Source organism: Diceros bicornis, chromosome 17, assembly GCF_020826845.1.
Source record: "Diceros bicornis minor isolate mBicDic1 chromosome 17, mDicBic1.mat.cur, whole genome shotgun sequence".
NCBI lineage: Eukaryota > Metazoa > Chordata > Mammalia > Perissodactyla > Rhinocerotidae > Diceros > Diceros bicornis.
The window spans coordinates 33,625,587-33,649,673 of NC_080756.1; the positions used below are offsets into that span (position 1 = coordinate 33,625,587).

The 24,087-nt window shown below is 41.5% G+C and overlaps 1 protein-coding gene across 5 annotated transcripts in view; it reads right to left on the reverse strand.

Annotated features, from left to right (window-relative positions):
• Positions 1-24,087, reverse strand: part of LOC131416217 (fatty acyl-CoA reductase 2-like) — a 119,487-nt gene that overhangs the window by 74,532 nt on the left and 20,868 nt on the right. Inside the window, exon 1 of one of the 5 annotated variants that reach the window (XM_058558574.1) lies at positions 2,989-3,522. The exons of the other annotated variants lie outside the window; for them this stretch is intronic. The gene's annotated coding sequence lies outside the window, so the exon portion shown is untranslated. Of the gene's footprint in view, positions 1-2,988; positions 3,523-24,087 lie in introns of those variants that run through there. 5 annotated transcript variants of the gene reach the window in all.

Genomic DNA, 24,087 nt, shown 5'->3' on the forward strand with positions numbered 1-24,087 from the left:
ATATTCTTTGAACGGATAGTAGAGAATGTCGCACCAGTGTCAGTTAGGAAATCCAGCTCCCGATCCTCTATTTTAAGTTTAACTGTAGGCTCAGGGGTGCGACTGAGGATCGGCTGAGCCCATCATTTGGGGGAGAAATGCCCCTCAGGTGGAGAAAAATGAACTTTTTGGGGGTGCTGGGGCCAAGCGGGAACATTGTTTAAACTTTCCCTTCTCTTAAGAGCGGGACGTGCCCTTTTCCAATGCCCTGGTTTCTTGCAATACCTACAATTGTCCGAAGGCAAATAGGGAGACCTCTGAGTGAGCTTTAGTTTACTTTCAGGGTTGAATTTTTGCTTTCCAAAAGATTCAATTTGCAAAGCAAGAAGAGTTGTCTTTAATTCTCTTTTCCTTTTGCTTTCTTGCTGACAATTTTCAAAGAATTGTGTAGCAGCCTCCATTATTACACTTAATGCTTGCCCTGCCCAACCAACCACACTGTTCTGAATTTGTTTCTTTATATCAGGAAGAAAATTTCCAACTAAAGCAGAAATTAGGAGATTCCTATGCTCTGGGGCTTCCGGATTCAATGCAGTGTGTCTTTGGAAAGTCTGAATAAACTGCTCAACAAAAGCTTTAGGATGTTCCCCCTCGTTCTGAGTGCATAATTCCATTTTTGACCAATTAACTTTAGGAGGAAACGCCTCTAGAAGCGCTCCTATTAAACCTTGAATATCAGCCTCTAGCTTTGCCACTTCCTAGTCATCTGCAGGAGGGCCTGGGAGAGGTTCTGGCCGTCTATTTCCTCTATCAGGGGGTTTTTCTCCAGGGGGTCGTCTGGCCTGTCTGATAACTACAGTGTAGTCATGGGCTGGAAGAACGCCCCTTAGCAGCCAGTCAAGGTCTCTGTGCGTGGGGTTATGAATAGCCACTAATCTTTCTAATTCTTCTCTAAATTTAGTAGGGTCTTCTGACAATGGAGGCAGGAGAGTTTTATAATTTAATAGATCAGCTGCTGTCCAGGGGACATGAATTCTCTGCAGTGGAGGTCCAGGATACATCCACAATGGACACTGCATGTCTGCAGTTGACAGAGCCTAATTACAGAGCCCTGGAAACTAGGAGGAGTTGTAAGACACAGCAAAACAAACCTTCCTGCCCTTCTTGGGTGTTTCTACTAAATTTACTTCCTGGTTTTCAGCATTTACACGAGTAATCTGTATGCCCCTAGCTTGGAGGTCAGGCCTAAGTGCTCCCTGTAAGTCTTCAACAGTGAGAGAAGTTAAAACAGGCAGCTGAATGCCCTTCAGAGAAGTTGGAGTTCTGAGACTTAAGGGAACTTGCTGAGGAGGTGGCTGAGGAGCTAAGTCTTGAGGGGGAGGGTTTGGACCAGGGGCCTAGAGATCCAAAAGATCTTCTGGGGAGTCAGGGACGGGGAGTTGGGGATGTAAGGGAGTGTAGGAGGGAGGAGAAAGGGAATTTTCAGTAAATTTGCTTTTTAATCTTTGTTCTAACTCCGACTTTTGTTCTTTCGTTTTGTTAAGAGATTCGCTAAGGCTAGATGTTATATTTTTCTGGGTTTTCTTTTCAATTTGATCTTCCCATAAATACCTATAAGGCAGCTGCTTGGGATGAGAGCTCTCTAAAATATTTTTCAAATATAGAAGTTTTTCCAATTCAAAGGATACATCGTCTGGCCATTGATGAGTAGGATCTTCATTTGCATATTTATTCCAATAATGACTCAATCCAATAAGCCTTTTTAAGGAACGACTGGGAGGTAACTTTCCATGTTTAGAATAAATCTTTACCATGGACGCAAGAGGCGTCCCTGTGAGGGCGCAGATGATGTAGCCCCCATGATCCACAGAATTCACTCCCAAAGATATTCAGAGAAGGTAAAGACCTTCGTTGCACAGGCGGTAAGGATGGTGTAGTGAAAACGGTGTCTCCGGTCTCCCACAATAGTGTGGGACGCCTCCAGTCACAGACCTGCTAATCTGTGACACCGGGCAGGCGTTACTGGAAGGGGATTTTTCCAGCACTAACAAGCAACGAAGGTTAAGACGACAAAGGCCCTTATGGACTGGGCCCTTTATGATGAACTCCCCTGAGAGCTTGGCACAGCCGGACAAAGAGACATTTCGGAAACCCAGTCTACTCGACTGGCCACCAAGGGGCACCCCGGTAAATGCACCTTCCGTATGGTGGAGACCAAGGAGAATATTCTCACTAGTCACAAAGCCAAGTTCTCAGGACACAGAACAACACAGAAGGAAAAACTTCGTCTGTTTTTTTTTTTTTTCTTATATGCACAATGACAGCTTTAGCCACGCCTTAGGTCTCTTGGAGCCAGAATAATACCTAGGGGGGGAGGTGCCGCGGGGTTGGGGACTGTGTGCTTTACAGAGTACCTTGTCGTTGCATGGACATTTTCTTGCAGTTGGCGGGGGACCTGTGTCATCTAACCCGTTCCGTGACCCAACTTATCCTGTCACGGGAGTCTTCTGAAAGTGGCGAGCGCCCTAATGGCTCTTAACTGCTCAACCTGTGCCCACCAAATTTGTGGCCTTTTTTTTGGCTTCCAAGATGCCCTTGGCAATGGCCTTCACTTCATGTGCATATTAACCCACAGCAAAGTTTGTGTAAATAGACGCCGGTCTGGTGAGACCCGCAAACTCACCAGTCTGTGGGGCCGGCCCGGACAGCAGGCTTATAGGGCCTATGCCTGAGTCCTACCCTATGGTATTTCCTTCTTATGACACATGACACAAAAGACAGAGACAAAAGAGAAAAACAGTGACTATCTCTAGGTGGAAAAGGGATCAAGATCAAAACCAAGAGTACTCTACCAAATTTACCAGAGTCACTAAAAGCACAAGAAACTAGTTTCCCAAATATTTTCTCCTGCCAATCTAAATTTAGAAAGAGAAAAACATTCTCACCACTTCCTTCGCCTGGACTCCGCAGATAGAGATTCCGGGAGGCTGACGTGGTAAGAAGTCTTACCTTTTGCCGGCTTTCGTCAGGCGTTCCCGTATCGCATCATCTGCAGTAGTCCAGGGAGAAGGCAGTTCTTCTAGCCAGAGAAGGCAACTTGCCAGCCAGTGGGGCCCCACATTGGGCACCAAAACTGTTAGGAGAGAGGGAGAATCCCCCTCTGCCCTTTCCCTTAAGGTTCTTATGACTGGCCAAATAATCAACAAGACAGGTTAGCAGGAGAAAATAATACCAAGTTTAACAACATGTATACATGGGAGAAACTCAGAAATGAGCAACTCATCTCTCTGTCTAAGCTGCTTGCTTAAGTATTGTAGCTAAAGGCGAGGAAGGTGTTGGGGATGGGTAGTGCTCTGGGACTTCAGAGGGCAAGAAGACAAGTCACATGGAGATAGAAATGCAAATGATTGTCTGACAATTCTTTTCAGGGTCATCTATAGATAATGTGGTCAGGGAGAGATAGAGTTTTTGATAAAAGGGGCTTGGTGCCTTTCCTATTGTAACTTGTATTTTACATTATCTTTACAGCCATCATGATAATAACTCCTTCCTGAAACAGATCTTTTGTTTTAAATTCTTTAGGCAGTTTGGGAGGGGAAACTCAAATATTCTTCCTGAGTTCTCTGAGTCCTTATTGTCTTCAGCTCCAAATAATCCGCATACCAGAGTGGTGCCTCCTGGGGTAGCTTGCCCTGAACACCATCAACAGCAAGGCTAGGAATGGCCCCACAATCTGTGAAACAAAAGCTTAGAACAGCTATCAGATTTTTAAAAATTATGATGTAATTAGTATTTCAGTTGCAGTTTTATTTAGAGAAATTCCTGGAGCAAGTAACTTTTGGTTTCTCTTGAACAAACTGGCCCTGGCCTCCCCAGCCATGTCTAAATATGTTTTTCTATTCCTTGAGCTGAAAACAGGTCGAGTGCCATCCTTTCCTTCATATGCTGCTCGTAGGGTTGAAACATTGCAGAAGATAAAGGCAGAAGGTTGAATGAGGGAGGCCACAAGTCATAGGCTTTGTTAAGTCCCAAAATAGCTTCGGTACCATCTAGGGCTCAGTTAGTCCATTCAAGGCCCTGTTTCCAGGAGCACAGGGAAAGAGTCAGCAAATCTGGGAGTGGGAAGCCAGATGCAAGACTGCAGTCATAAAGCACCACAGGCTGTAGAAACGCAACATGCAGTGTATGTCTTTGAGCCCGGGCTGAAGACTGTTGACCTGAAGCAGCGGCAGAGCTTTGACGGAAACAGCGCTGGCGGTGTGGGAGCGGACCTTCCTCTCTGTCAGTCTGTCCACCGACTTTGCCGACTGCAGCAGTGCCTCGGCTGTCTGCTTGGACGGGGTTTGGGTGGATCCTGCAGAACTCAACCCCAGGGACCGGCCCTGACATCAGGGCTTATAAAGAAGAAGAAAAAGACGAGTAAAAGAGTCAACACCCTGCCTCTTCACCTCCAGTCAAGATGACTCTGTCAGTAACTCCTTAAGGAACAATGACTTTTCATAGTCATAATTGATACATTTATAACTTATAGTCTTCATTTATACTTTGAGGATCTTGGGCCTATGTTCTTGGGCAGAACTCTTTCCCTTTGGAGGATTCATTGATCTATGAATTTACTCAACAAATAATTTTGAGCATTTGCCAGGCCAGACTTTACGCTAAGTTCTGAAGATAAACAGATGAATAAGGCAAACAGATCCTTGCTGTCACTCTAGCAGAGGAGGCCAGGATACAAAGATAAGTAAATACATAGCAAGATAATTACAGACTTACAAATGTAAATAAAACAGGGATCAATGGCAGAAATCACACCCAATCATCAATGCTAATCACTTTAGGAAGTCTGGATTTCAAATCCCATCAGCTATATTCATTGAGTTACTGTTGAAACTCTTTTTATTGAGGGTTAATGCGAGAAATATTATTATTATTATTTTTGGAGGAAGATTAGCCCTGAGATAACATCTGTTGCCAATCCTCCTATTTTTTACTGAGGAAGATTGGGCCTGGGCTAACATCCATGCCCACCTTCCTCTACTTTATATGGGACGCCCCCAAAGCATGGCTTGATGAGTGGTGCTCGGTCTATGCCGGGGATGCGAACCTGGCAACCCCGGGCCACCAAAGCGGAGTGTGTGAACTTAACCACTATGCCCCTTGATATTTATTTTAAATGTCTGTCTTATGCATTTTACATACTCTCTTTTGGAAAAAGAAGGATACAATTTATAACTCAATCATCAAGCCAAGTTAAATGTTTTCACCAAATGTAACTCTACTTGATGAGAAACCTTGTCCACTCCTTTATATATAAAAATGTTTAGGCACCATACTCCTTTAAGATAATATTGGCACAAACAAACATAGTTTTTGGCAGGAAAATACAGAAGGGAAACTGAGTTTGGATAGGGTAACTTCCCAAGCTCATTTGTTCTGAAGATGTCAGATGCTTGTTTTGTACTATCATATGCTTTAGTGGAGTCATATTTTCTAGAAATGCAAACATACCGTTAAGATATTTTGGGCCCAGACACAGTTTTGCAACTTGTGATGAAACATTTTAGAGAGCAGGTAACATATCTCTAATGAGCCTGTTGCTTGTGGAACAAAGGAAGGCTTGATGTGTCCCCGGAGAATGGAATTTGCCTGCTCTGTCCAGAGTCCAAATACTTCTCAAACACAACAAAAACCACGGCAGGGGACACTGAGTGCTCTGGCAGGAAAACCAAACATAACCCAGTGTGTCCTGGCACTCCATCACCAGATTGTCGAAAGCAGGTGGCAGAGACCTGTGGCCACGTTCTAACCGAGGCAAGCGATTCTGCAAAATGTCAGAGAGAATCCCTCCTCCTCAGATCAGAGCTGAGTCACAGGTGTTTCTTCTACCTCTTGCTTCCACTCTCAGCATGTGGCTCGGTTCCTGGCCCCAGAAACTCCTATAGAAAATTTGGCTCCCCAACACCCAGTTTCCTATGTTATAGCTTTGCGAGGTTCAGGAATTGTTAACCCTTAATGTAACTCATTAAAATAATGAAGTTAATTATTTTAAAAATGAAAAGAATTTTACACTCAGAAATGGCGGATATGCAACTCTAGATGAGGACTATGTTTAGAGTAGCTAACCAGGTCATGGCTTGTCTTTCATATCTTCTCAGATGACTAATGCAGACAGCACAGGACAATTTCCTATCCCTCATGCTCATGATATGGTTTGTGAGAAGCCCAAGTCACTTTGACAATCTGTGAATCATCCTGTATCATGCAGGATATCTGATGCTTGTATGAAACACGGAATGGAGCTATGAGAATCAGCCAATGTATGTTGATTGAATGTCCGCTATGTGCCAGGCACTGTCTAGGCACTGGGGGTAGTGAACAGGCCTTATGCAGCTGAGATGCATGCTTCCATTCCATTCTGGAGCACTTGTTCTCCTTAAGATTTTCCACGGTCATGAGTGAAAATAGATAGTCTTGACTCTTTTTCTGGTAGTAAAATGAAGCTGTTCTCATTTCTAGAGAATAGGTGTTAAAAGACTGAAGCATAATAGTTGTGCCAAGTTATACATTTTTGCAGTTTCTAGCATATGGGAACTTTAATTATTCCCTGGGTGGTTCTTTTAGAAAATAAAAAATTAAGATTCAAACATTTAAGGGAGTTTATTCAAATTTCTTGGTAGCCCTTTAGAGAAAGACGTTTTTAAAAAAAGAAACACGGGGCTGCCTCTAAGAAATCTTACTCTTAACCAGGGGTTCCTGGTCTTGCATTATTAACATTTCGGGACGGATAAATCTCTGTCATGGGGGCTGTCCAGGGCAATGTGGGGTGTTTAGCAGCATCCCTGGCCTCTTCTCACTAGATGGTAATAACCCCTCTTTACCCTGGCCAGCTGTGAAAACCCAAAATGTCTCTAGACTTTGCTAAATGGGCTTTGGGGGGAAAACTGGCCCCCTTCTGAGAACCATTATTCTAGGACCTTCTTTAATTTTCATTTTATAATATTCAGTACATGCTACTAAAAATTCAAGGATTAAATTTCTGCTTGTGAAGCAAAATACAAAAATGATCCACTGCCACGCCCTACTTTACCGATATCGAATCGCTCATAACTAATTACATTTACCCAAGCAAATTACATATGTGGCAAATCTTGACAGTGTTCAAAGTGGAAATAAAGGCAGATTTCTCCAGAGAAAGATTTCCCACTTTTATTTAGCCAGAGTTTTTTCAGTCTCTGTGCTTTAAATTAGACTGTGAACTCCACCTTTCATATAGATTGAGCCTCTCAATTTTATCCATCTAAACCCATCCTGGGCAAACTTCATAAAGAATGGCAATTGGACCAACATAAGATCAGCTGAGAAAAAAACCATTTAGTACGGTTTGCTGAATATTAAATTCTATGGATAGTCCAGTCAATCTCATCTCTAGGTAATTCTGTTGCCTGTTTTTAAGGTTCACAGTATGCTGTGTGTTAAGGGATATCTCATGGAGACAAATGGAGTTTTGGTTGGCAATGGGCACAGTCATATAGGCTGGTTTATTGAAAAAAATCAATGCTATTTTGTAAAATTCAGTAAATGAAAGTTGTTCTGCTTCATCAAAATTAAACACTGAAATTCCTTCAATAGGTATGTTTAATTAAGCAAATGCATTTACAAAATAATATTCAATGCTGACAAGGAGAACATAAACTTGTGAAAACATCATAATGTCCATTGCATAACACTGTGGAAAAGATTGGAGGGGAATGACATAACTGAGAGCAGTTGTATAATAGTGTGAAGGGATTAAAGGTAAAGAGTTTTGTTTTGTGTCTGTAATTTCCATGATTTTAAAAGGTAATTTAATAATAAATACTCAACAACAGAAGATCTTAGAAAGTAATGGCAGCCAGTATTTTTGTAGTCTCTTCTTTTGCTGTGGTCACTAGAAGTATAAAGAAATTTGCAAAACAAACTTCCTTAGTTTAAGATGTATTTAGATTATTTAAAAAAGTGTAGCTCAATTGATATTATACACTACTATGGACTGAACTGTGTCCCCTCCAATTTCATATGTTGAAGCCTCCAACCCCTAATGTGATGATATTTGGAGACAAGGCCTTTGAAAGGTATTTCAGGTCAAATAAAGTCATAAAGATGAGGCCCTAATCTGATAGGACTGGCACCCTAACAAGAAGAGGAAGAGACACGAGAGAACAGTCTCTCTTTGAACAGGCACCAAGGAAAGGCCATGGGAAGATACAGGAAGAAGGCGGTTGTCTACAAGCCAAGAGAGCTCTCACCAGAAACTGAATTTTCTGGCACCTCGATCATGGACTTCTAGCCTCCAGAACTGTAAGAAATAAATATCTATTGTTTAAGCCACCCAGTCTGTGGTATTTTGTTATGGCAGCTTGAGCAGACTAATACACATACAAACACACAAGAACAGAGACATGCACATTTTTGGATAAGGGAGTAAAATAACTCTTCATAATAATTCATATCAACTTTTTCAATTCTGGAGTCAACATTTATAATGAAGCAAATGTATCTGTCTCATTTTCCCATCTTTGCAGTATTAGAGGTAAGATATTGATTGGTTCTTGGTTTTCACACGTTTGTGAAAATATGGACAGGTCTTTTATGATAAACTACAGAGACCCCATTAATCCAAATTAAGTTAATCTATTAATCTAATTTAAAAATCTGTATATAAATCACTTATCTGTTTGTCAAGTACTTAGTGAAAAAAAAAAGTTTTCGTCAGTGAGTTCTTTCTTTTTATTGCTTTAGTTTCCTGAGTATATCCCAAATTATACAATCCAGCAACAAACTTAGATACCTTTCACTGTGGGCTTGTTATGTAAAGTTTTTCTGGGAGAACTTTTAAGTTCTTGTTGGAGGAATATTCACCCCCAGGGGTATTGTGGGCAGCTGCTGGGGACCCAAGCCCCCAACTAATTGGATTAGCAATGCTCCATAGTCAAGAAAAATCAATTTGGAAATAGTTCCAGTAGAGAGGGATAATCCAGGCTGGCTTTAAGAGCACAAAATTTAGCAATCACCTCAACACATTCTTCTAGTTTGCTTCTACTTAGCTCATTAGTAAGCTTTCAAAAAAAACCCTCCAAATGTAACAGAAATGAAAAAGGAGAAAGATATGACCTAAATGCCTCATTTCATCACCATTGATTAAATAGGTGTATTAAGAGTCTACTACATGCTACACACTGTGTTAGGTGTGGATAACTACTATGCAAATGTTCTTGCTAAATGGTAAAGCATTATAAAAATGCATGGTATTGTTATTACTGTTTATATGTAAGTCAAACATCAGGCAGCATGTGAAGATTCTAAAATGATGTCAAAAGAGTCACAAACAAATGTAAATCTTGATGCTTCCTATTTCCTCTTGGTGAATTATAAATTGGGTCAGGTTATAAACAGAAAAATGGTTGATCTATTAACAGAATGACAAAAGGAACCCAACTGAATGGATAGTAAGCCAATATACTTTCTCATGCTCGACTTAAAATTAAAGACTATTTTTCTTAGGAGATGACATGACATAGATATTGTCCTATTAGTGTGAGGTTCTCCAGAGAGATAGAATATATATATCGAGAGAATATATATATCAATATCGATATATATAGAGAGCGAGAAAGAGAGAGAGATATTAAGGAATTGGTGCATAAGATTGTGCAAGCTTGGTAAATCCAGACACTTGCAAGCTGGAGACTCAAGGCAGAGTTGCAGTTTGAGTCCAGAGGCAGTCTTCTGGCAGAATTCTTTCTTGGTGGAGGTCGGTCTTTGTTCCACTAAGGCTTTCAACTAATTGGATAAGGCCCACTCACATCATGGAGGATAACCTGCTTCACCCAAAGTCCACTGATTTAAATGTTAGTCTCATCCAAACAATACTTTCACAGAAACACCCAGAATAATGTTTGACCAAATATCTGGGCACTGTGCCCCAGCCAAGTTGATGTATCAAATTAACCAAAATAAGTCCACCCCTTGTCAACTTGGCACCCATATGCATCTCCTTAAACCATACTTAATCTCCAATAAAGACGATAACAAGATCATACTTCTGCCCCACATGATACAACTGTCCTGCATACAACCAAAAATGTGCTAACTCTGTCCAGAAGAGGATGCAAAGTCTTTGGGTAATTTTTACTCTTCTCCTTGATATCCCATAACTTCAATACTATGATGTAAAGTTACTACTTAAATACTATGATATAAAATCAGTACATCTTATGTTACATGTTAAGGGGATTAGATAGCAAAGAAAACAAAGATTTTGCTTTATACACACACAAACATATTCATCACAAAATAAGAAAGAAATACTCCTGACATTACAGTCCTCATTTCTCTAACTGGTCACATGGCCGTAGCTGGTACTTGTAACTACCTTCTTCCATGACTTATTCTGTATTCCCTTTGCCCTCAGCAAGCACTTCAGCTGGTTGTGGTTCTTTACCTGGTGAAGTGACCCAAACCTTCATTCCTGAAGAGACTAGGCTATCAGTAGTCCTTCCTGAATTTGGTTATTTTAGTTTTCCATTGACCTTAATCACAAGGCGTGATAATACTAAGAGAGGCCCTAAGGGATCTCCTGTATTTCAGACATACTCTTCCTCACCTCCACGGTGGAGTAGCAGCTCAAGTTCCCCTTGGTAGGCAGGATCAATCTCTGCATCCAGCACAGTAATTCCCTTCTTTACCTGTTGATTCAGAGGCATGAGGAGCCTAAAGTGGTGCACACTTTAGGGCCCGTGGCTTAGTGGTTAAGTGCGCACGCTCCGCTGCTGGCGGCCCAGGTTCGGATCCCGGGCACACACCGACGCACTGCCTCTCCAGCCATGCTGAGGCTGCATCCCACATACAGCAGCTAGAAGGATGTGCAGCTATGACATACAACTATCTACTGGGGCTTTGGGGGGAAAAAAAATGTGGCGGTCAGCAGTCTTAACTTCTAGTTCGGTGGAATCATTGTCTCCTGGTGGAAACATTCCTTCCTTTAGAACTAAGATCTCTAGGCCAGCAGAAATTAACGTAGTGGGAATAGGAAGCAAAAATTTTGCTAGTGGGCCACTGGGGGTAATAGTGAGTGGTGACACTGTCACTTCCACCCTTTGATTCCTACACCATATACTGGTGTATATGTAACTGCACCATATATTTAATGCTGATTCAGAGCATATACAGCCTTCTGACTCCAGTCCTGTAAGGTATAACCACCTAGCTGGTGCTGTAAATGAGTTCAAAATGTCATTCCACCATTCTAGCAAGCCAGCTGCTTCATAATGGTGGAGAACATGGAAAGGCCAGTAAAGTCCATGAGCATGAACCCACTGCCACATTTCATTTGCTGTGAAGTGATTTCCTTGATCAGAAGCAGTGCTGTGTGGAATACCATGACGGTGGATAAGGCATTCTGTTAAGTCCACTCATGATAGTTTTGGCAGAAGTATTGCATGTAGGGAAAGCCAATCCATATCCAATGTGTCTATTCCAGTGAGAACAAAATACTGTCCCTTCTATGATGGAAGCAGTCCAATGTAATCAACCTGCCACTAGGTAGCTGGCTGATCACCCTAGAGAACGGTGTCATATCAAGGACTCAGTGTTGGTCTCTGCTGCTGCTAAATTGGGCACTCAGCTATGGCCATAGCCAAGTCAGCCTTGCTGAGCAGAAGTCCATGTTGCTGAGCCAATGCATAACCTCCATCCCTGCCACCATGGCCACTTTGTTGACCAGCCCACTGGGTGATGACAGGGATGGCTGGGGAAAGAGGCTGACTGGTATTGACCAAATAGGTCATCCTATCCACTTGATTATTAAAATCATTCTCTGCTGAGGTCACTCTTTGGTGAGCATTTATATAGGACACAAGTATCTTTGTGTTTTTGCTCACTCCACATACCTCTTCCTCAGACTTCCTTTTCATCAGTTTTCCAATCATGTTCCTTCCAAGTCCCTGACCATCCAGGCAAACCATTGGCCACAGTCCATGAATCACTATATGACTGCATGTCTGGCCATTTCTTCTTCCAAGCAAACTGAACAGCCAGGTGCACTGCTTGAAGTTCAGCTCACTGGGAGGATTTCCCTTCACCACTGTCTTTCAGGAATGTCCCAGAGAGGGGATGTAGTTCTGCAGTTGTCCACTTTGGGTGGTACTTGTGTATCACGCAAAACCATTGGTAAGCCAGGCCCAAGTCTTCTCTTCTTCTGTCAACTGATTATAGGAAAGTCCCCTGAGGCCATAGGTGCAGGCTGGGAGAGAGAAGGCAGTATAGCAAGAGTGGGGACCCTGGGTATTTGGGCCACTTCTTCATGTAACTTGCTTGTGCTATCAGGGCCTGCTTGGGCCCGATCAGATATAACTTCCATTTGATGACGGAGTGTTCCTGTGCACTCCCAACTTTGTGGCTTGGTGGGTCAGACAACACCCAGTTCATGATGGCCTAATTCTGTTTCTTAAAAGGAGAGTAGTTATCCATAGAGCATGGCAGGGCTTTGCTCTAAAATCCTAAGAGCCTGTGCTGTGACTTACCAGTGGAGGCCTGCTGAAGGCTCAAACACTGTCTGCCACTGACACTTCAAGTACCATTAGATTTGCTGGATCATACAGCTCAAGTGGCAGAACAGCTTGTGTGGCGGCCTGGACCTGTTGCAAAGCCTTCTCTTGTTCTAAGCCCCACTCAAAATGAGAAGCTTTTTGGGTTCTTCACTAAATGTGCCAGAGTAACATACCCAAATGAGGAATATATTGCCCCCAAATCCAAAGAGGCTCACTAGGTGTTGTGCCTCTTTTTTGGTTGTAGGAAAAGCCAGATGCAACAACTTATCCTTCACCTGAGAAAAGATATCTCAACATGCCCCACACCACTGGACCCCTAATATTTCACTGAGATAGAAAGCCCTGAATTTTTGTGGGATTTATTTCCCACCCTCTGATACACAAATGTCTTACCAATAAGTCTAGAGTAGTTGCTATTTTTTGCTCACTAGGTCCAATCACCATAATTTCATCAATGCAATGGACCAATATGATATCTTATAGTAGGGAAATGTGGTCAAGATCCCTGCAAACTAAATTATGACATGGGGCTGCAGCGTTGATATACCCCTGAGGTAGAGCAGTGAAGGTGTATTGCTGACCTGGCCAGCCGAAAGCAAACTGCTTCTGGTGGTCTTTATAAACAGGGATGGAGAAAAAAGAATTTTCCAGATTAATCGCTTCATGCCAGGAACCAGGGAATGTGTTAATTTTCTCAAGCAATGAAAGCCTGGTACAGCAGTTGCAATTGGAGTCACCACTGCGTTAAGTGTATAATAATCCATTGTCATTCTACAAAAATCTATCTTCTGTATGGGCCACATAGGCAGGTTGAATGCGGATGTGGTGGGAATCTCCACCCCTGCATCTTTCAAGTCCTTGAGGGTGGCATTAATCTCTTCAATCCCTCCAGGAATGAGTTATTTCTTTTGGCTTACTATTTTTCAAGGCAGAGGCAGTTCTAGTGGCTTCCACATGGCCTTTTTCACCATAATAGTCCTTGTTCCACAGGTCAGGGCACCATTGTGGGGGTTCTGCCAGCTGCTGAATGTATCTATTCCAATTATTCTTTCTAGACCTGGAGATAAAATCACAGAGTGGGCTTGGAGACCCACCGAGACTGCTGTAAGAAGGACCTAAGCTAATACTCCATTGATCACCCGACCTCCATAAGCCTCTATTCTGACTGGTGGACCACAGTGGCATTTTGGGTTTCCTGTATTAGGAAGTGTCCAGCAGTCGCTGAAAGCTCTCATTATTTACTTTGGCCCAATGTATAGTTACCCTGGCAAAAGGCCTTAGATCCCTTTGGGGAGGGCTGGGGAAAAGATTGACAGTATAAATTTTTAGCAGTGTACTGGGGTCCTTTCTCAAGGAGACTTGGCTTCCCCTTCATTCAAGGGGCACTGGGTCTGTAAACTGGCTCAAGTCTGGGAATTGATTAAGGGGTCATGACTCTGTTTTTACGATTCAAGTTAGACTTTTATTCATTTGACCTAGAACTTTTCTGCTTATATAGATCAGGTAAGATCTGTAGGCTTACATTAGTAAGATCTGTAGGCTTCTAGGAAAACCACAATCAACCAGGCAAAGCCATAGGTCTCTACAAGGCAGACTATTCTGATTGCTGCTTTGACTCTGCTGTCCATTATGGAGACCATGACCACCGTGACTTTAACAAATGAGGGTCACCACTTGGCCCCTTCCACCCTGGGATCTCCATTGCATTTAATGACAGAAGTTTCCACTGTAAGTTCTGGCCTACAGAGAAGAGCAATCACAGAGCTCTTCAAGGATGCTGGGGCTCCCCTCACAAACTTATTTCTGTGGCCCAGCCAAGTTGACACATAAAATTAACCATCACAATTATTATATGTTTTCTCCTAACATATTGACCCTATGCAAGACTTCTCTCACATTTTTGTTGAACAGAATCCTTGCTTGATGGCTTGGTAGCTGAACATAAAATACGTACAAACAGGAAAGAAGTTTTATTTATGTGATTTGGAATTATTTCTTTTTGTCTGTTTTTCAACTAAAATATTCAATACTCAAATAATTTCACCTTATCTAAACTCTTCTATCTCTAGACTGGTTAAGTAAGAAAAAAAAATTATATGAGGTCCAATATAGGCACAGTGAGAACAATGGAATTATAAAATCTAAACATGCAATTTGCTCTGCTACTAACTGATTGTGTAACTCTGAATCCCAAATCTTGACAGCTCTGAGAGTCAATTTTCTCTTCTGTTAAGTAATATTCTGTCTATTTCACAGAATGGTTTTAATAATAAAATAGTAACGGTCAAGAGAGTTTCCATTACCAAGTGTCATCTGACCAGAATAGAATGATGTTTCTCTTGTTCTAGATGTTACCTGTTATACTATAAACACTACTTTGACCTTGAATCCAAATACCTTGTGCTTATTTATTAATAAACATTGAGGACACATCTTGTCACCCTAAATAGGTAGTAAAACACTTGATGCAGACCCTATATTTTATACTATATTTTTTCTCACATGCTAACTAGCACAGTACTCTGCAATGAAAAGTGGCTGAATAAATACTGTTTACTCAATGAATGAATGAGTCAGGACTGAAGGACTGATTCATTTAATTAATGAATAAAGAGTCAAGAGGGGGTTCACAAACCCTAGTGGGCATTGGAATCATTTGGAAAGCTCGTTAAAATTGCTCTTGACCAGACCCCATTTTCTGAGATTCTGATTCAGAAAGTCTGAGGTGGGGCCCAGGTAGATGTACTTTAATGAGCTCCCCAATGGGTTCGCGTATAAGTGGTAAGAGGGATGCTGGTGTAGGGAATCTGAGTGTGTCTGATCCCAGATCATATTTTGTACCTTTGCTTGTATCTTTAACGTAACCCTATGTGGTCCCTAAGATTTGTTTTTTCTTAAACTGATGCATAAAACAATCCGTTTACTTGAGAATTCTCATTTCTAATGTAGTAGAATGTGGATAACACAGTCGGGAAGCAGCAGAGCCTGGCTTCACTCCAGCCAGAGCTTAAGTCTGAGCTTCACGGGCCTCCAGCTCGCATTAAGGTGATCTCGACCAAGAGACTTTCTACAGGTTCACTACAAGCCTCAGAGCTCACAGGCCTCACTCATAGCAACACACGCATTGGGGGAGGTAGAAGGAGGACACATCTTTTCATGTAAATAACGAAAGCTTTTAAAAATTATTTTTCTCTATGTTCCTGCTTCCCAATGCTAAAAATTGAAACAAATGGCTATTTAAAGGATTTTAAAAAATATATAGTGAAAATCTCAGCACAGATAGTAGAATAGCATACCGATGATTAATAAATATATTGTATTACTGTAGCATGAACAGGTTATATATCAAAGCATCCTATTTTTTTTATAAGATACAGTCATTTCCTTTAACCCTATGGGTTAAAAGACTCATCAGACTCATTCAAGCAGAGTTTAGAAATGAAGTTGGAGATTTCTGTTTCCCGATCCGCACAACTGTACCTCAACCTGTTATTCAACAGAGGAAATTAGTTGGAATGTGTGAAGATCTTTCACAACAAGGCCTGAGTAAAAGGAGATAGATTTAACATCATGAACTCAGTCCACCAAAAAGACACTTGCTTCATAGAAAAACAGTGAAAAATGGCTACAAAATCATAGCACAAATTATTGTTTGCACAAAAGATTGCAACAGTTTCGATATAAAAACACATAGTTCTGCAGATATGTGGGTTACCAGAATTTGTTACTGTCGATGATTAGTCACATACTTATTAACTATATCTTTCCAAAGAAAAAACACAGCGCTCCACACCCATGCAGTGAGATTCCAGGAGCTTAGTCATTGCCACATAACAACTAATGATTCTTGGACCAGGTGGGAAATTACATTTTTTAAAACAGTTAATATGAAAGTTAGTTAATTATACATAAATCAATATAATACAGTAAATTGGAAATCCTTATTTCCTAATGGAAGTTACTGGTGAGAACCTGTGCCAACAAATTGACAATCTCTCAGGAAACATCTGAATACACGTAAATGCACTATTTGGAAATATGCAGCGAGGCCTTCATGAGGGACTAAGTTCTGAATTAAGGCTAACCCTCTCCCTGTCACAGGACCTTACTCCATGTCAGAAGAGCAATAAACCACAAACAGCACTTTTATTTTTCTCTGATAATGTACAATGAATTCTATTAAAAATCAACAAAGATTTTAGTCATTTGTCCTTAAAAGAAGGTACTTATAGATCTGAAAAAATTATTTCACATCCCTATTAAGCTGTGGGTAGCAGCTATACCACATGAGAAGAAAAGTACAGGTTTTGTACAACAAAGTACGAGCCTTCAGGAAGACACTGTCCATCAAAGCTGCATTTGGGACAACTTCCTATGCTTAATGGTTTAATACTGCTGTAACGAAGAAAAAAAGCACTCTGTTCTCTCCTCGAGTTACTATGTTATTTGAATGGATATTAATTTCATTTTAAACTCTCTTTTATAATGCTAATTAGTGCATACTATCCAATCAAATCACCCACGTTTCACATGCTTCTTATAGTATTTACTGGAGTTGTAAAATCCACTCTCAGTTCATTTTACTGTGGACAAGGATAGAATGTTTTCATATTATCAAGTTTGCTGTATCACAGTTGAACCGCTGCTATCTCGTTCTACATCTGAACCATTATTTCAGAATTTATAAGCCAATGCAATTTTTAATAAGCTGTTTTGTAAACACCTAAGTTTACTTCTTCAATCAAAAATGAGGGGGCGGACCCCATGGCGTAGCGGTTCAGTGCACGCCTCCGCTGTGGCGGCCGGGGTTCAGACCCCAGGCGAGGATCCACGCACCACTTGTCAGGCCATGCTGTGGCGGCGTCCCATATAAAGTGGAGGAAGATGGGCACAGATGTTAGCTCAGAGCCCGTCTTCCTCAGCAAAAAGCGGAGGACTGGCATGGATGTTAGCTCAGGGCTGATCTTCCTCACAAAATAAAAAAATGAATTTTGATTTCTATGTACCCCACCTTAAGCTAAAATAAATATGTGGGGCTAGAGGGAAGATATAAGAATTCCTGAGTCTGGATTCTTGCCTGTCTTCTAAGGGCCTGCCTCCAATCAGGAAGAGAGTCTAAGTACCATGATGGTAAAAAGCAAAATATGGCATAGATATGCTTTATAAAATATAATATATAAAATAAAATATACTATATATAACAATATAAAATATTAAAGTGACTAAAGGAAGGAGTTTTTACTTCCTTTGGAGGGGAACAGTAATTCATTCGTGTACTGTGAAACTGGTTTTTAATAAAGAGTGTGACTGGAGATGCAGAAATTCAGAAGGTATTCGGGGTAATGATAATGGTAAAGCAAAGGGATATGAGAAAGTTTGATGTGTATTCTAACTGCACATAGTATGGCTGTAGAAGATCGCTCCTAAAAAGAAGTCAAGGAACCCCAGGCTAGGAGAGTAGATGACAACAGATGAAAACTTCAATGTCTAGATAAAGAGGTAAGCCTTTACAGGGACTGAAGAGTTTTGAGCAAGGGAATGATAATCATCAGGAGGGGCTGAGAATGGAGGGGAAAACACACATCTGGACTCTATCTCAGTGGCCCAGGCCAGAGGTAAGAAGCAGCCAAACTAGAGGGGCAAGGCAGTAGTGGTTCTCACACTTCAGTGCATACAGATCCATCCGGGGGGTTTACTTATCAAAATTGCAGGTTCAAAGTCTCCCCCAGCTCCTCCATTCCACTCTGATTCAGTACATCTGGACGGGGTTGTGCATTAATTTCATAGGAAAACATTAATATAATGAGAGGAGGACTAAATAAGGCAGATGTGGGTTTGAGTTTTAGCTCTACTATTTACGAGCCACGATCTTAGGCAAGTGACTTGGGCTTCATCAGATGCTATTTCCTTGTTTGTAAAAGGGCAACAATATTATTGGGAGGATTTAATGAAAAAGGGGAACCTGGCACATTTTACCGTTGGGTCAATGAGGCCGGTCAATGAGGGATGAGTGGTAGAAACACTGGAGGGACAATTTGTTTTTTCTCTTACTCAGATACCATGTTCAATCTTGCATATTTGTGTACCTGAGTTTTCTGCTGAGTTTTCTGGAGTTCTTGAAGGGCAGAGACCTTAGGCATTGTTATGTCCTCCAGATATTATAATTGAATGAACACGCTGTCAGATCTTGTCTCCAGCTGCATTTGTGTTCATCATCAATTTCATCATACCCTTGAGCTCTTTGAGGGCAGAGACAGCACATTCACTTTTTATCCCTCGTGCCCGGTAAACTCTAGGTGCTCAATGTTATTAAGTGAATGAACACATGAACAAACATGGATAAGTGGGTGTGTGGAGGACGAAGTGCACATTAGTAATGGCTGGAGGATGAGCCAGGTCTTTTGTCTCTGATTTCCTCATCTCCAGGGACTCTGCCATATAAAATGTAAGAAGCTCTGCCTGTCACATTGAGATGTACAGTCCCCGGGGGGCAGTGTGAGCCAACTGGCTTGGAACATATTTCTGTGAAATCATTTGAATAAGTTTAGCATTTAAATTTCAAATTCGGATGGGGGAAGTCAAGATGGCGGCATAAGCAGACTTGGAACCAGCCAATTTACAACTACTCGTGTGAAAATTACCCCTGAGACAGAACTGAAAACTGGATAAGAGGAACTCCTTCAACAACGGACAATCCTAACTGAGGTGGAAGAGGCAGAGACTCCCTTCTGGAGAGAAAAAACGCCAGCTTCACAGCCACCCGGGAGCAGCGCACAGGTCCACAGCCTCCCTGGAGGCGTGGGGCCCTGAGCCGGGAGCGCCCCCGCTGTGGGCATTTTGTGGACCCAGCACAATCGAGACCAGCGGTAGAATATCTGACTTTGCCTGCTACTAAAACACTGGGGAGCACCCCCAGAAAAACTGGTTCACAAAGAAACTAAACCGGCTCTTAAAGGGCCCACACGCAAACTCACCCGTTTCAGAAAGCAACCTAAAATCACCAGAAAGAAAGGTGCAGAGTGCTGTGGTGAAAAGAGACTCACCTAATAGGGTCTGAGTGCATCTCGGTAAGGGGTGAGACCTCTCCAGGGACTGGGACACTGGCGGCGGCCATTGTTGAGGACTGGTGTGGGCGTGCTGACAGAGACGCCATTGGAGTTCTCCCTGAGGCCTGCTAGCCCAGGGTCTGCCCCACTCGGTAGAGCACCGATTTAATCCAGCTCAGCCAGGGCAGGCAGCCCACCCTAGAGACTGGCCCCACCCAACAACAAGCCCTCAGGCAACTTGTGGGCCTGCATAGATTGGTGACTGGATTCTCTGCAGCCTGGCAACTGAGCCGACTTGAGCGGGGCAGGGTGTGCACAAGGAGCGGGTGGAGAGTGTGGGGCGGTGGCGGAGTGTGTGGGGCTCCCGCCATGGAGAGACTGGGTCCGCTTTGGGAGGTCTTGGCGCACACACGGGGCAGGACTGTGTTGACTGTGTGTGTAGACCTGTGGGCAGCAGGGCTTGTCAGCTGCAGAAGACTTGTGCTTCTGAAGACCCACATAGGGGGTTTGCCCCACCTTCCACAGCCTGAAACAATTGGGTGCTCCTGTGCCTGAGGCCATCCCCACCCAGCTGCAAACCTCAGAGAGCTAACAAGAGACCTAATAGGCTAGCAGCTTACAGCAATTGTAAGGCCCTGAGCCTAACAACCTGCCACGCTGGGGGCCTACTCACTTAAAAGAAATACTGCAACACAAATGTGGTATTAGAACTTGCAGCCAACTGTGCTGGGGCTCCCCACACCTGATAAAGAGACTGAAGGGCCCACAACAACTACAGTGAGATGAGCATTACAACAGCTGGCCAGGAGCATAACTCGGCCTCCCTGGGTGCCTACAGGGAGAGCAAACAGGCCACAACAGAAGGACACATGTAGCCCACATAGGGGTCACCCCTGGAACATTGAGAACTGAGGGAGGCACACTGGAAGCCTCCTAAGGCATCACTTACATAAGGTCACCTATCCAAGAGCATGCGACGTAGCTGACCTACCTAATACGCAGACACAAGCAAAGGGAAAGAGGCAAAATGAGGAGGCAAAAGAATACATTCCAAGTAAGGGAACAGGAGAAAACCCCAGAAAAGGAACAAAGCGAAACAGAAATGAGCAATCTACCTGACAGAGAGTTCAAACTAAGAGTGTTAAGGATGCTCACTGATCTGGGGAGAAGAATAGATGAACTCAGTGAGAATGTCAACAAAGAAATGGAAGATATAAAAAGGAACCAATCAGAAATGAAGAATACAATACTGGAAATGATAAATTCATTAGAGGGACTCAAAAGCAGAGTAGAGGATACAGAAGAACGGATCCGTGAGCTGGATGAAAGACTAGAAGAAATTACCCAAGGTGAACAGGTAAAAGAGAAAAGAATTAAAAAGAGTGAGGACAGTCTAAGGGACCTCTGGGACAACATCAAGTGTACTAACATCCATGTTATAGGTGTCCCGGAAGGAGTAGAGTGAGACAAGGGGGCAGTGAATCTATTTCAAGAAATAATAGATGAAAACTTCCCTAACCTAAGGAAGGAAACAGACATCCAGGTACAGGAAGCACAGAGAGCCCCAAACAAGATAAACCCAATGAGGCCCACACCAAGACACATCACAATCAAAATGTCCAGAATTAAAGATAAAGAGAGAATCCTAAAAGCTGCAAGAGAATGTCAAGTTACATACAAAGGAAACCCCATAAGGCTATCAGCTGACTTCTCAGCAGAAACCTTACAGGCTAGAAGAGAATGGCACGATATATTTAAAGTGCTAAAAGGAAAAAACTTACAGCCAAGAATACTCTACCCAGCAAGGTTATCATTCAAAATGGAAGGAGAGATCAACAATTTCCCAGACAAGCAAAAATTAAAGGAGTTTGTCACCAAGAAACCAGTGCTACAAGAAATGTTAAAGGGACTGATTTAAGGGGAAAAGAGAAGACCACAAATAGGAAAAATTATCTATTTCCATGATAAGAACATAATGGATACAAATGCACAAAAAAGAGGTTAGATATGATATCAAAAACATAAAAGGAGGGAGGAGCGGAGTTAAAGAGTACAGCTTTCAGACAGAGGTCAAACTAAAGTGACCATCAATTCTGTATAGAAGAAGAAAGGAACAGAGAAGGACTACTAAAACACTGAGAACAAAAAAAAAAGTTAAAAAATGGCAGTAAGTACATACTTATCAATAGCTACTTTAAACATCAATGGACTAAATGCTCCAATTAAAAGGCATAGGGTGGCTGACTGGATAAAAAAATAAGACCCATATATATGCTGCATACAAGAGACACACTTCAGACCTAAAGACACTCACAAACTGAAAGTGAAGGGATGGAAAAAGATACTCCACGCAAATGGCAATGAAAAGAAAGCTGGGGTAGCAGTATTCATATCAGACAAAATAGACTTTAAAACAAAAACTGTAAAAAGAGACAAAGAAGGGCATTATATAATGATCAAGGGAACAATCCAAAAAAAGGATATAACACTTGCAAATATCTATACACGCAATGTAGGTGCACCTAAATATATAAAGTAATTATTAACAGACATGAAAACAGAAATACACAGTAACACAATAATAGTAGGGGACTTTAACACTCCGCCTACACCAACGGATAGATCATCCAAACAGAAGATCAATAAGGAAACATTGGCCTTAAATGACACACTAGAACAGATGGACCTAGTAGATATATACAGAGCATTCCATCCAAAAACAGAAGCATACACGTTCTTTTCAAATGCACATGGAGCATTCTCCAGGATTGATCATATATTAGGCCACAAAACAAGTCTCCATAAATTTAAGAAGACAGAAATAATACGAAGCATCTTTTCTGAGCACAACAGTACGAAACTAGCAATCAACTATAGGGAGAAAAATCAGAAAAGCCACAAATATGTGGAGATTAAACAAAATGCTACTGAACAACGAGTGGGTTAATGAAGAAATCAAAGAAGAAATCAAAAAATACCTGGAGACAAATGAAAATGAAAATACGACATGCCAGAATTTATGGGATACAGCAAAAGCGGCTCTAAGAGGGAAGTTTATAGCAATATACGCCTATCTCAATAAACAAGAAAAATCTCAAACAATCTAAAAATGCACCTAAAGAAACTGGAAAAAGAAGAACAAACAAAGCCCAAAATCAGTAGAAGAAGGGAAATAATAAAAATCAGAGCAGAAATAAATGAAATAGAGACCAAAATAGCAATAGAATATATTAATAAAACCAAGAGCTGGTTCTTTGAAAAGATCAACAAAATTGACAAACCTTTAGCTAGACTCACCAAGAAAAAAAGAGAAGGCACAAATAAGTAAAATCATAAATGAAAGAGGAGAGGTTACAACAGACACCTCAGAAATACAAAAGATTATAAGAGAATATTATGAAAAGCTATATGCCAACCAATTGGACAATCTGGAAGAAATGGATAAATTCTTAGAATCATATAACCTTCCAAAACTGGATCAAGAAGTAGAGAATTTGAATAGACCAATCACCAGTAAGGAGATCGAAACAGTAATTACAAACCTCCCCAAAAATAAAAGTCCAGGACCAGACGGCTTCCCTGGGGAATTCTACCAAGCATTCAAAGAAGATTTAATACCTATCCTTCTCAAACTCTGCCAAAAAATTGAGGAGGGGGGGAAGCTCCCTAACTCATTCTACGAAGCTGATATTACCCTGATACGAAAACCAGACAAGGACAACACAAAAAAAAAAGAAAATTACAGGCCAATATCACTGAAGAACATCAATGCAAAAATCCTCAACAAAATACTAGCAAATCACATACAACAATACGTTAAAAAGATTATACACCATGATCAAGAGGGATTTATTCCAGGTATGCAGGGATGGTTTAACATTCGCAAATTAATCAACGTAATACACCACATTAATAAATTGAAGAATAAAAATCACATGATCATCTCAATAGATGCAGAGAAAGCATTTGACGAGATACAGCATCCATTTATGATAAAAACTCTGAATAAAATGGGTATAGAAGGAAAGTTCTCAACATAATAAAGGCCATATATGAAAAACCCACAGCTAATACCATCCTCAATGGTGAACAACTGAAAGCTATCCCTCTAAGAACAGGAACCAGACAAGGATGCCCACTGTCACCACTCCTATTTAACATAGTATTGGAAGCCCTAGCCAGAGCAATCAGGCAAGAGAAAGAAATAAAAGGGATCCAAATTGGAAAGGAAGAAGTGAAACTCTCACTATTTGCAGATGACATGATTTTATATATAGAAAACCCTAAAGAATCCACCAGAAAACTTTTAGAAGTAATAAACAAATATGGTAAAGTTGCAAGATACAAAATCAACATACAAAAATCAGTTGCATTTCTGTACACTAACAACGAAGTAGCAGAAAGAGAAATTAAGAATACTATCCCATTTACAATTGCAACAAAAAGAATAAAATACCTAGGAATAAACTTAACCA